We start from the raw sequence: 13,214 nt of genomic DNA, 5'->3' as shown, positions 1-13,214 counted from the left end.
GTCTCTAAAAATATACCGCTCATTTCTTTTTGGCATTTGCTATTCTTTACCATATGAGCCACGAGGAGAGGCCCACAAATCTCCATTAAAGTAATTACTTAAATTTCAGCTGTCCTCCTTTGGGGTGGAGTAATTTAGCAATGAATTTAAAATCAGTTATTAAAATAAAAAATCAGTTGTCCTGCATTCATTCCCTATTCCTCTAAAGATTAGGAGGTTCACTACTATGAGAAACCATCTTTTTTTTTTTTTTCTTTTCAGATAAAAGTCCTTTTTAGCTGTGTATCTGTCCTGGTATATTCTAAACAAATTAAGCTAGCAACACAAAGAACAGACAACATTTGGCCCTTTCAAATCTTTTGTCTCCAGAATTCAAAGGTAGAATTTTCCTGAAGCAATTTGGCTGGAATGTGACATGTTGCACTGGCCAGTCATTACCCTATGTTTCTAGTGACCTTAGTACTCTAAATGGACTTGGCAGCATTGCATATTCACAAACCAAGTGATTGCCCACAGGGCTATTCAGAAATTGCTGTTCATCCACAGAGGACCATCTCCCTGAACACACACACATACACACTGGTGCGTACAATATCCAACTTTGTGGATACTGCTGCTCCCTAAACTGGAGGAGAAGATGGGATGAGGGAGAAGGGAACCAAATCTTGCAACCCACTTCATATGCAGGTCATTAGCTTGAGTATCTGGAACTCTCCGGGGCTTTAGCAATTCCTGTCCCACCATTCCGGTGACCTCACAAAATCATACTCATAATTCTGGGTTGATTTTTGCCAACTGTGTGAGCAGAAGTGAAATCATGTTCCTGTGCCAATTTAGAAGTCTCTAGAGTGACTGTAGACTCAACTCTTTTTTCTTAACTTTTTCAGTCTCTAAGTCATGTCCAACTCTTTGCAACCATCATGGACTTCAGCATGCCAGGCTTCTCTGTCCTTTACCATCTCCTGGAGTTTGCCCAAACTCATGTTCATTGAGCAAAGATGCCATCCAACCATTTTACCTTCTGTCTCCCCCTTCTTCTCCTGCCTTCAGTCTTTTAGGACATCAGGATCTTTTCTAATGAGTCAGCTCTTCACATCAGGTGGCCAAAGTGTTGGAGCTTCAGTTTTAGCATCAGTCCTTCCAATGAATATTCAAAGTTGATTTCCTTTTGGATGGACTGGTTCGATCTCCTTGCAGTCCAAGGGACTCTCAAGAATCTTCAGCCCCACAGTTAAAAAGCATCAGTTCTGCCTGCAGCCTTCTTTGGGCTTCCCAGGTGGTACTAGTGGTAAGAATCCACCTGCCAAAGCAGGAAACACAAGAGGTGTGGTTGGATCCCTGGATCTGAAAGATCCCTTGGAGTAGGAAATGGCAACCCTCTGCAGTATTCTTGCCTAGAGCATTCCATGGACAGAGGAGCCTGGCAGGCTACAGTCCATTGGGTCGCAAAGAGTCAAACACAAGTGAGCATACACACACAACCTTCTTTATGATCCAACTCTCACATACATACATGACTAGTGGAAAAAAACATAGCCTTGACTATATGGACCTTTGTCAGCAGAGCGATGTCTCTGCTTTTTAATATGCTGTCTAGGTTTGTCATAGCTTTTCTTCCAAGGAACAAGCGTCTTAATTTCGTGGCTGCAGTCACTGTCCACAGTGATTTTGGAGACCAAGAAAATAAAGTCTGTCACTGTTTCCATTTTTTCCCTATCTCTTTGCCATGAATTGATGGGACCAAATGCCGTGATCTTCATTTTGGAATGTTGAATTTTAAGCTAGCTTTTCACACACCTCTTTCATCTTTATCAAGAGGTTCTTTAGTCTCTTTGCTTTCTGTCTTTAGGGTGATATCATCTGCACATCTGAGGCTGTTGACCCTTCTCCCAGAAATCTTGATTCCAGCTTGTGATCGCCCAGTCTGGCATTTCACATGTTGTACTGTGTGACACCTAGCTTCCCCACAGCCAGTCCCTTCCTGTCTTGATAAACTGTCAGCTTCATCTCTGCAGCTGACTGAGGGATCTTGTCATGGGCAGGTTGTCTGTTGGCTGAGAAAGGACTGCCAAGTGTCTGACTCTGGTGTGGGTCCACTGCTACCCAAAATCTATTTCTTTTGCTAAACTTCTGGGCTCACCTCGCCTATACCCCACTTTCATACACCTTCAGCTACCAGAACTTCCACTTTTATTGTACTCTAATTTTTAATATCCTATGGTTCTCTTATTTTCTATAGCATATACTGTTTGGTGGCATATATCTGATTACTTCAGCATCTGCCAACACATTTTACATATAAAGCCATAATGTAGCTAAAAATCTTTTTAAGATTGAAGAGTTATTCTGAGAAAATAGTAGCCCTCCCTAAATTTTTGTATCTTAGCTTTCAAACCATACAGAACATGTCAAGTATTTTCTCACTTTAGGTTTCTTGTTCAGTTCAGTTCAGTCACTCAGTCGTATCCGACTCTGCAACCCCATGAACCGCAGCACGCCAGGCGTCCTTGTCAATCAGCAACTCCGGGAGTCCACCCAAACCATGTCCATTGAGTTGGTGATGCCATCCAACCATCTCACCCTCTGTTGTCCCCTTCTCCTCAGGCCCTCAATCTTTCCCAGCATCAGGGTCTTTTCCAATGGGTCAGCTCTTCACATCAGGAAGCGAAAGTATTGGAGTTTCAGCTTCAACATGAGTCCTTCCAATGAACATCCAGGACTGATCTCCTTTAGAATGGACTGGTTTGATCTGCTTGCAGTCCAAGGGATCCTCAAGAGTCTTCTCCAACACCACAGTTCAAAAGCATCAATTCTTCTGTGTCCTGCGTTCTTAATAGTCCAACTCTCACATCCATATATGATCACTGGAAAAACCATAGCCTTGACTAGATGGAACTTCGTTGGCAAAGTAATGTATCTGCTCTTTAATATGCTGTCTACGTTGTTTATAACTTTCCTTCCAAAGAGTAAGCATATTTTAATTTCATGGCTGCAATCACCATCTGCAGTGATATTGGAGCCCCAAAAAATAAAGTCAGCCACTGTTTCCCCATCTATTTGCCATGAAGTGATGGGACCGGATGCCATGATCTTCGTTTTCTGAATATTGAGCTTTAGGCCAACTTTTTCACTCTCCACTTTCACTTTCATCAAGAGGCTCTTCAATTCCTCTTCACTTTATGCCATAAAGGTGATGTCATCTTCATATCTGAGGTTATTGATATTTCTCCCGGCAATCTTGATTCCAGCTTGTGTTTCTTCCCACCCAGTATTTCTCATGATGTACTCTGCATAGAAGTTAAATAAGCAGGGTGACTAGATACAGCCTTGACGTGCTCCTTTTCTTATATGGAACCAGTCTGTTGTTCCATGTCCAGTTCTAACTGTTGCTTCCTGACCGGCATATAGGTTTCTCAAGAGGCAGGTCAGGTGGTCTGGTATTCCCTTCTCTTTCTGAATTTTCCACAGTTTATTGTGATCCATATAGTCAAAGGCTTTGGTATAGTCCATAAAGCAGAAGTAGATGTTTTTCTGGAACTCTCTTGTTTTCTTGATGATCCAGTGGATGTTGGCAATTTGATGTCTAGTTCCTCTGCCTTTTCTAAAACCAGTTTGAACATCTGGAAGTTCATGGTTCACGTATTGCTGAAGCCTGGCTTGGAGAATTTTAAGCATTACTTTACTAGCATGTGAGATGATTGCAATTATGTGGTAGTTTGAACATTCTTTGTAACCCATGATCATTTGTTGGCTTAGTACTGATGCCTGCTTAAGACCCCTTTTCCTATTGCTACTTCTCCTTAGGGAGATTTAAAGGTCTTTTTGGTGTGTTTGTTTGATAATTCCTGCAGTTCTATATACTTCATTACAATCTTTGGAAACATACCAATAAATAGAAAGATGAATGTTTGGGTAGGCTCACAATGAAGCCGTGGTGGCACTGGGGGAAAGTATTCATGCTGGTGTGTTTATGAGTGTGTGTGTGTGTGTGTGTGTGTGTGTGTGTGTGTGTGTGTGTGTGTGTGTGTTTCTTGAAGGGAGTTTGTTCAGGGATGATGAGGCAGGTCTGTGTATTGTGTCTAGGATTGATATGCATATCCTTAGCTTTGCCAGTTATGTCGTACCCACTCTTAGATCTAAATGTAACTTCATATTCTCCACACGAATTGCTAAGGTTCAAGATTATAGAGCTGTATATTATGTCATCCAGTCACCCATTTTGAGATATTTGGGGAACCACAGACAACAGTCTTGGCTTACTGTGAGAATGGTCCACTGTTAGATCCTCTATCTCTCTGAAAAGAGTATTGCCACATGTCGGTGGCCCACTTAATTGAAGGGAAAATGTGCTATTACATAATTACAAGTACAGTGTAAATTAGGTTTTCAAAAGTAAAGAAATAATACTGAAGTCAAGTCCAAATGCATTCTCTCAGTCATTGAGCTCAGCAATTTGGTAGAGACTGGGCTGTCAAAGGCCCACAGAAATCTAACTGCTACAAGGTACAGGGTGTGCAATTAGGTGCAGCACTGGGTGTGGAAATGAAGCTGGCCCTGGTTTAAAGTCCACCGCGAGACAGGAGAATAGCAGGGTGGTGTGAAGCAATTCTGAGGCTGACAATAACCTATGTGTACTTCAAGGAGTTCCCTGGGGGGTTAAAGATGCTTATCTTTGTATCCCCTAAATGTGATTTGTGTCCTTTATTGTGCCCATCTTTGCATGAAATGTTCCCTTGGTAGCTCTAATTTTCTTGAAGAGATCTCTAGTCTTTCCCATTCTATTATTTTCCTCTATTTCTTTGCATTGATCGCTGAGGAAGGCTTTCTTATCTCTCCTTGCTATTCTTGGGAACCCTGCATTCAGATGGGTATATCTTTCCATTTCTCCTTTGCTTTTTGCTTCCCTTCTTTTCACAGCTATTTGTAAGGCCTCCTCAGGCAGCCATTTTGCTTTTTTGCATTTCTTTTCCACGGGCATGGTCTTGATCCCTGTCTCCTGTACAATGTCATGAACCTCCATCCATAGTTCATCAGGCACTCTATCAGATCTAGTCCCTTAAATCTATTTCTCACTTTCACTTTATAGTCATAAGGGATTTGATTTAGGTCATATCTGAATAGTCTAGTGGTTTTCTCCACTTTCTTCCATTTCAGTCTGAATTTGGCAATGAGGAATTCATGATCCCAGCCATAGTCAGCTCCCAGTATTGTTTTTGCTGACTGTATAGAGCTTCTCCATCTTTGGCTGCAAAGAATATAATCAGATTTTGGTGTTGACCATCTGGTGATGTCCATGTGTAGAGTCTTCTCTTGTGTTGTTGGAAGACAGTGTTTGCTATGACCAGTGCATCCTCCTGGCAGAACTCTATTAGCCTTTGCCCTGCTTCATTCTGTACTCCAAGGCCAAATTTGCCTGTTACTCCAGGTGTTTCTTGACTTCCTACTTTTGCATTCCAGTCCCCTATAAAGAAAAGGACATCATTTGTGGGTGTTAGTTCTAAAAGGTCTTGTAGGTCTTAATAGAACTGTTCAACTTCAGGTTCTTCAGCTGAAGTTGGGGCATAGACTTGGATTGCTGTGGTATTGAATAGTTTGAAGAAAATTAGAGATACTAAGGGAATATTTCATGCAAAGATGGGCACAATAAAGGACAGAAATGGTAGGGACCTAACAGAAGCAGAAGATATTAAGAAGAGGTGACAAGTATACACAGAAGAACTGTACAAAAAAGATCTTCTGGCCCAGATAATCACTATGTTGTGATGACTCACCTAGAGCCAGACATCCTGAAGTGTGAAGCCATGTGGGCCTTAGGAAGCATCACTACGAACAAAACTAGTAGAGGTGATGGAATACCAGTTGAGCTATTTCAAATCCTGAAAGATGATGCTGTGAAAGTGCTGCACTCAATATGCCAGCACATTTGGAAAACTCAGCAGTGGCCACAGGACTGGAAAAGGTCAGTTTTCATTCCAATTCCAAAGAAAGGCAATGCCAAAGAATGCTCAAACTACCACACAATTGCACTCATCTCACATGCTAGTAAAGTAATGCTCAAAATTCTCCAAGCCAGGCTTCAGCAATACATGAACCATGAACTTCCTTCCTGATATTCAAACTGGTTTTAGAAAAGGCAGAGGAACCAGACATCAAACTGCCAACATCCTCTGGATCATAGAGAAGGCAAGAGAGTTCCAGAAAAACATCTACTTCTGCTTTATGGACTATGCTAAAGCCTTTGACTGTGTGGATCACAATAAACTGTGGAAAATTTTGAAAGAGATGGGAATACCAGACCACCTGACATGCTTCTTGAGAAATCTGTATACCGGTCAGGAAGCAACAGTTAGAACTGGACATGGAACAACAGACTTTTTCCAAATAGGAAAAGGAGTACGTCAAGGCTGTATATTGTCACCCTGCTTATTTAACTTCCATGCAGCGTACATCATGAGAAACGCTGGGCTGGAAGTAACACAAGCTGGAATCAAGATTGCCAGGAAAAATATCAATAACCTGAGATATGCAGATACCACCACCGTTATGGTAGACTTCCCTGGTGGCTCAGATGGTAAAGTGTCTGTCTACAATGCGGGAGACCTGGGTTTGATCCCTGGGTCAGGAAGATCCGCTGGAGAAGGAAATGGCAATCCACTCTAGTGCTATTGCCTGGAAAATCCCATGGACAGAGGAGCCTGATAGGTTACAGTCCATGGAGTCGCAAAGAGTCGGACACAGCTGAGCGACTTCACTTTCACTTATGGCAGAAAGTGAAGAACTAAAGATCCTCTTGATGAAAGTGAAAGAGGAGAGTGAAAAAGTTGGCTTTAAGTTCAACTTTCAGAGAACTAAGATCATGGCATCTGGTCCCATCACTTCATGGCAAATAGATGGGGAAACAGTGGCTGACTTTATTTTTCTGGACTTCACAATCACTGCAGATGGTGACTGCAGCCGTGAAATTAAAATATGCTTACTCTTTGGAAGGAAAGTTATGACCAACCTAGTTCAGTTCAGTTGCTCAGTCATGTCTGACTCTTTGTGACACCATGAACCACAGCACACCAGGCCTCCCTGTCCATCAGCAGCTCCTTGAGTCCACCTAAATCCATGTCCATTGAGTCTGTGATGCCATCCAACCATCTCATCCTCTATCATCCCCTTCTCCTCCCGCTCTCAATCTTTCCTGGCATCATGGTCTTTTCCAATGAGCCAGGTCTTCGCATCAGGTGGACAAAGTATTGGAGTTTCAGCTTCAACATCAGTCCTTCCAATGAATACCCAGGACTGATCTCCTTTAGGATGGACTGGTTGGATCTCCTTGCAGTCCAAGGGATGCTCAGCAGTCTTCTCAAACACCACAGTTCAAATGCATCAATTCTTCTGCACTCAGCTTTCTTTATAGTCCAACTTTCACATCCATACATGACCACTGGAAAGGACCAACCTAGACAGCAAATTAAAAAGCAGAGACATTACTTTGCCAACAAAGGTCCGTCTAGTCAAGGCTATGGTTTTTCCAGTAGTCATGTATGGATGTGAGAGTTGGACTGTGAAGAAAGCTAAGTGCCAAAGAATTGATGCTTTTGAGCTGTGGTGTGGTAAGACTCTTGAGAATCCCTTGGACTGCAAGGAGATCCAACCAGTCCATCCTAAAGGAGATCAGTCCTGGGTGTTCATTGGAAGGACTGACATTGAAGCTGCAACTCCAATACTTTGGCCACCTGATGCGAAGGCCTGGCTCATTGGAAAAGACTCTGATGCCCGGAAAGATTCAGAGCAGGAGGAGAAGGGGATGACAGAGCATGAGATGGCTGGATGGCATCACTGACTCAATAGACGTGGGTTTGGGTGGACTCTGGGAGTTGGTGATGGACAGGGAGGCCTGGTGTGCTGTGGTTCATGGGGTCTCAAAGAGTCGGACATGACTGAGCAACTGAACTCTACTGTATGTGATTTGTTCAAAGCACCTGAATTACAAAGCAGAGGAAAAAAATCAACCATACCAAGATAAAGCAGAGACTTTGGTTATGTTGGTACCTGCTCTACTTTGGATTCCTTAAATTCATACCTGAACTTGGAGGAAATCATCTTACAACAAATAACTCTTCCCACAAATGCTGATCGGGTGCACGTGCCTGAAGGCCGACGGTGAGAAGGGAGTGTTTGCTGCAACATGACTGCTGCTGCTGCTGCTAAGTTGCTTCAGTCGTGTCCGACTCTGTGCGACCCCATAGACGGCAACCCACCAGACTCCTCCATCCTTGGGATTCTCTGGGCAAGAACACTGGAGTGGGTGCCACTTCCTTCTCCAATGCTTTGCAACATGACTAATAGTCCCTTAAACAAAACACATTCTGATTATATTATAACAGGAATTCTAAACCCTTAGCTGTGATCTACTATCAGTTAAAATATTTTTTAACATATTTCCAGTACAAGCACATTTAATATTCCATTGCGCTAGTTTGTAAGAGGAGTTTTCTTCACTTGTGCATTATATAAAAGAACAACAGAATAGACATTTTTCAGATTACATACTTGAAGTTTTCTTTATTGTTAGCTTTTGACCTTGAAAGTGGATTCTCCATTTCTCAGCTTCTCTTTCTTTTTCATATTGATTTCTTCTTTTGCCTGTGATGAAGCTTCTTTTTTGTCAGTATTCCTGAAGTCTGTGGCATGCTCTCTCTGAGCTTTGTTCTGGTAGAGAGAGTGTCAATTACCTTCTTTTCTCCGGTCTAGGTACCACCTGACTGTGTCCCCAGCATCACCGCTTGGTGTTGCAATCACACTGCACTTTCCTTAGTTGATCTCCTGGCACTTCAGTCACACCTGGGTGCTGATTAGGTTCAATTGCATCTCACCTTTATCCTGCATCTGTGTCTTCTATGTGATTATTAAATGCTGCTCTTATTCCTACTGGGTAACTATTTAAAGTTATCCTGATTGTGTCTTCTTGAGAAACTTCTGAGAATTATTTAGCTTTCTCTGAAAGGTACCATTGACTAGATCACAGTGATTCTTTGAACTTGAAAGATTCAAACTTTGAAATTCATATTTCATACTTAGTTTGAGGGTCAAACAATATTTTGCTGTACCACAGCTTCTAAAAGAAATATAGTCTTACTTTATCAAGGAAAACCTGTGGCTTAGCACCAGATATATAACAGAAAATAGAGATATAGAGGAGAAACTTGGTGACTGAATATTTTAGAATAGTAAGTTGAAAACATGGTTGAAATGGGAAATGTCTCCCTTCTTTTGCTATTTTTTGAGTGTATACCTATTATTAGTGTAACCCAATTGGAACAATCTTGATGGAACTCTGTTAGAAGATTTTACAGATTTCTAACTCTGAAGAAATAAATATTTATTTCACTGTAAAGGCACTGGTTATTTTCTTATAATCCAAAGGTAATATAGTGGAACTTTTCAAACTTCCTATGACCTTTAAATGGAAATATCAACAGTGAATATATTTGAGGTTTTTTTTATAAATAATTTTTGAGCATTTTTACCTTATTTCTGTATACATTTTGTCAGTGTTGTGAACCCAACAATAGGTTGTCACAGATGATTTGAGATAGAAACACTTGGATTCAAAATCTATTCCTATGACTCTGTAACTGAATGAGTAACTGAGAAGTTTAAAGTAAGTCAGTTAGCTGGACTCCAAAAACCTGTTTTCTTTTGTCTAAAAAAGGGACATTAAACCACCTCCTCCTCTTTATTTTAAAGACTCAAGATGAAGTATATACTGAATTTGTACACACACATACACACAAAAGTTTATATAACTTATTACTAAATCCTGTAAGTATAAGTCACTTATAATATTCCCCCCAGCACTGGAGGAAATCTGCCATATTGAGTAATTAAGGGTTCACGTGTCAGCCTTCAATGGGAAAATTTTCTAACGGATCCCCATTGTTAGTTTTGCATTTTGATTATTTTCACTTTATGCTCTCATTTTTGCATTTTACTTTGGAATCGAATCGCTGAGTAAGATAATAATGTAGGATGCAGGGAGTTAAACTGCACTGAATAATGAGGAGTTAAACTACCATGAGATAAAACAGAGATGCAGAGGGAGTGACTGACATGGCCAGCCCTAGCAGAGAGGCAGGTGGTGGGAAGGGGCCTTGAAGGACCCCTGCAGCTTACAGGCTTATGGTAGAGGTTGGGGAGAAGGGCACCGTGGGCAGAAAGCCTAGCTCGTGGAAAGCATATGGTATAAAAGGGTAGGTTCTGTTTGCTGGTTGCTGAATAACTGGGTATGGCTGAAATCTACCCACATGAAAGACCTGAAAAATGAAACTGGGAACTTGGGGCAAGAGAGTGATGACAGCTCCTTCTATATCCAACTAGAAGTGAAAGAGGAGAGTGAAAAAGTTGGCTTAAAGCTCAACATTCAGAAAGCGAAGATCATGGCATCTGGTCCCATCACTTCATGGGAAATGGATGGGGAAACAGTGGCAGACTTTTATTTTTTTGGGCTCCAAACTCACTGCAGATGGTGACTGCAGCCATGAAATTAAAAGACACTTACTCCTTGGAAGGAAAGTTATGACCAACTTAGATAGCATGTTGAAAAGCAGAGACATTACTTTGCCAAGAAAGGTCCATCTAGTCAAGGCTATGGTTTTCCAGTGGTCATGTATGGATGTGAGAGTTGGACTGTGAAGAAAGCTGAGCGCTGAAGAATTGATGCTTTTGAACCGTGGTGTTGGAGAAGACTCTTGAGAGTCCCTTGGACTGCAAGGAGATCCAACCAGTCCATTCTGAAGGAGATCAGTCCTGGGTGTTCTTTGGAAGGAATGATGCTAAACCTGAAACTCTAGTACTTTGGCCACCTCATGCGAAGAGCTGACTCATTGGAAAAGACTCTGATGCTGGGAGGGATAGGGGGCAGGAGGAGAAGGGGATGACAGAGGATGAGATGGCTGGATGGCATCACGGACTCGATGGACGTGAGTCTGAGTGAACTCCGGGAGTTGGTGATGGACAGGGAGGCCTGGCGTGCTGTGATTCATGGGGTCACAAAGAGTCAGACATGACTGAGCGACTGAACTAAACTGAACTGAACTGAACTGAACTGAAGGAATTTTATTTTACACCAACTAAAGAGCCTCTTGATGAGGGTGAAAAAGGAGAGTGAAAAAGCCGGCTTGCAGCTCAACATTCCGCACCATCTGCCTTAGGCCCCCTCTCTGTTGGGCTGGCCGTGTCAGTGGCTCCCTCTGCATTTCTGTATTCTCTCATGCCAATTTCTTATTAACACATAACTTCCTATTATTCAGTGTAGTTTAACTCCCAGCATCCTACATTATTACCTTATTCAGCTTCACCAGCTCAATGGATATGCGTTTGAGCAAACTCCGGGAGACAGGGAAGGACAGGAAAGCCTGGCATGCTGCAGTCCATGGGGTCACAAAAAGTCAGACAGGACTTCGCAACTGAACAACAGCAAAGGAATTTCGAGTTTCATGTGGGAAAAATTGGCTACTTTGAAGAAATATTAAGAAAAATACATGTGGGGGATTTTTTATGAAAAGAGATGAGAAAATGATAAGAATTAGAATACTTAGAAATTGTATATGCTAAAGTGAGAAAAAAGAATGAACTAAAGCTGCAGTAATGAAATGATAGAAGAGGGGCATGTGGTAAACATACATTTTTTGAAAGAAGGTATTCATATCTAATAGTTGGGAGTTCAGAGACATTTGGTGTAATGAAAAATGGTGTCAATAGTAATGCTTTGTGTGTGTCAAAAAAAGACGGAAACACTGAAAAATATATTGAGGTATGTGGGAGTATAGGGGAAAATTAAATCAAGAATGCCTTTGATGGCAGTATGGGGTTAAAAACAAAACAAAACAAAACAGCAACATGGGAAGATTTCAGGGGAAAAGAATCCTAGCTAGGAGTATTCCAGTGAAAACTTTTACTTCTGCCTTAATTCTCCCCAAACTTATATGTGGGGAATTTAAATAAGAAAGCAAGAGTATTAATTCATTTGAAAGCTGAATAGGAAATATATGATTGGAAGGAGCTCTAGTAACTGGCATCCCAGTGCCTTTCACACATGAAAATCACTATATAACATGAGCATTATGGAATGAAATTGTACATAATTAATTAGAAACAGTACTTATGAATTAAGTGAAATTAAATCTACTTGTAGAAAGGCACAAAGAGCTCACCTAACTTTACGTTTTTACTCAGTACAGTTATTTAGCTTGAGCTTGGTGAAGAAAAGAAAATCAGTAAATTCAATATCAGAAAATACAGAATGTTCAGGATCTTAGATGTGAGCTATAGATTAGATTCATCTGTCTGTGTATAAAATTCTGCAATACATCCTTAAAAATATTATGTATTGGCCTAAAGAACTTTCTACACAAGTAATGCCAGAGAGAAGAGAGAAAGAGTAGACACTGCGTCACCTTGTATCCATGTATTCTGGAGATATTAGAATATTTTTAATTCGGGGTATAAGAGCTAATTTCATTTTTTCTGCTACCACCCCTCTCTCATTAGTAGTTATGAGTATGTTAAACTGTGAATGTTGAGTTTTAATATAGTGAACTAGAATCCGTTCAGCGCTAAACTATGCAAACCCATGATCTTCTAAACTACTCTTTAGAGTAGTACTAATAGACAATATGACAGACAGAATAGGTAAAAATCAGAAGATGGACAACATCAAATCTTAGCAAAAAAAAAAAAAAAAAGGTATAGCAGTAAAATTCTCCTTTCTTGCTAGTGGGAGTGTGAAATGATATACTTTGGAAAACTACTCAGCGATGCCATAAATTTAAACATACATCTGTCTTATTGCACAGTCATTTCACTCCTGTGGAATGAGAAGATATGTCCACAAAAATCTGCACGTTTTCATAGAATGTTTACGGTGTCCATAAATGTTATGTGTTTAGTCACTCAGTCGTGTCCAAATCTTTTCAATGCTATGGACTGTAACCCACCAGACTTCTCTATCCATGGGATTTTTCAGGTGAGAATACTGGAGTGGGTTGCCATTTCCTCCTCCAGGAGATCTTCCCAACCAAGGGATGGAACCCACATCTCCTGTGTCTCCTGCAGGCAGATTCTTTACCCACTGAGCCATGGGGAAGCCCATCTGCAAATGGAAATAAACCAGCTTTATATCAGTAGAAGAATGGACGGATGAATATTATTCAACAAGACAAAGG

General features: G+C 41.1%; 1 long non-coding RNA gene across 1 annotated transcript in view; it reads left to right on the top strand.

Annotated features, from left to right (window-relative positions):
- LOC132658698 (uncharacterized) overlaps window positions 1-13,214 on the top strand; it is a 727,669-nt gene that overhangs the window by 275,873 nt on the left and 438,582 nt on the right. The window lies entirely within an intron of this gene.

The sequence above is a fragment of the Ovis aries genome, chromosome 26, assembly GCF_016772045.2.
Source record: "Ovis aries strain OAR_USU_Benz2616 breed Rambouillet chromosome 26, ARS-UI_Ramb_v3.0, whole genome shotgun sequence".
NCBI lineage: Eukaryota > Metazoa > Chordata > Mammalia > Artiodactyla > Bovidae > Ovis > Ovis aries.
This window is presented reverse-complemented; position numbering and strand designations above follow the sequence as displayed.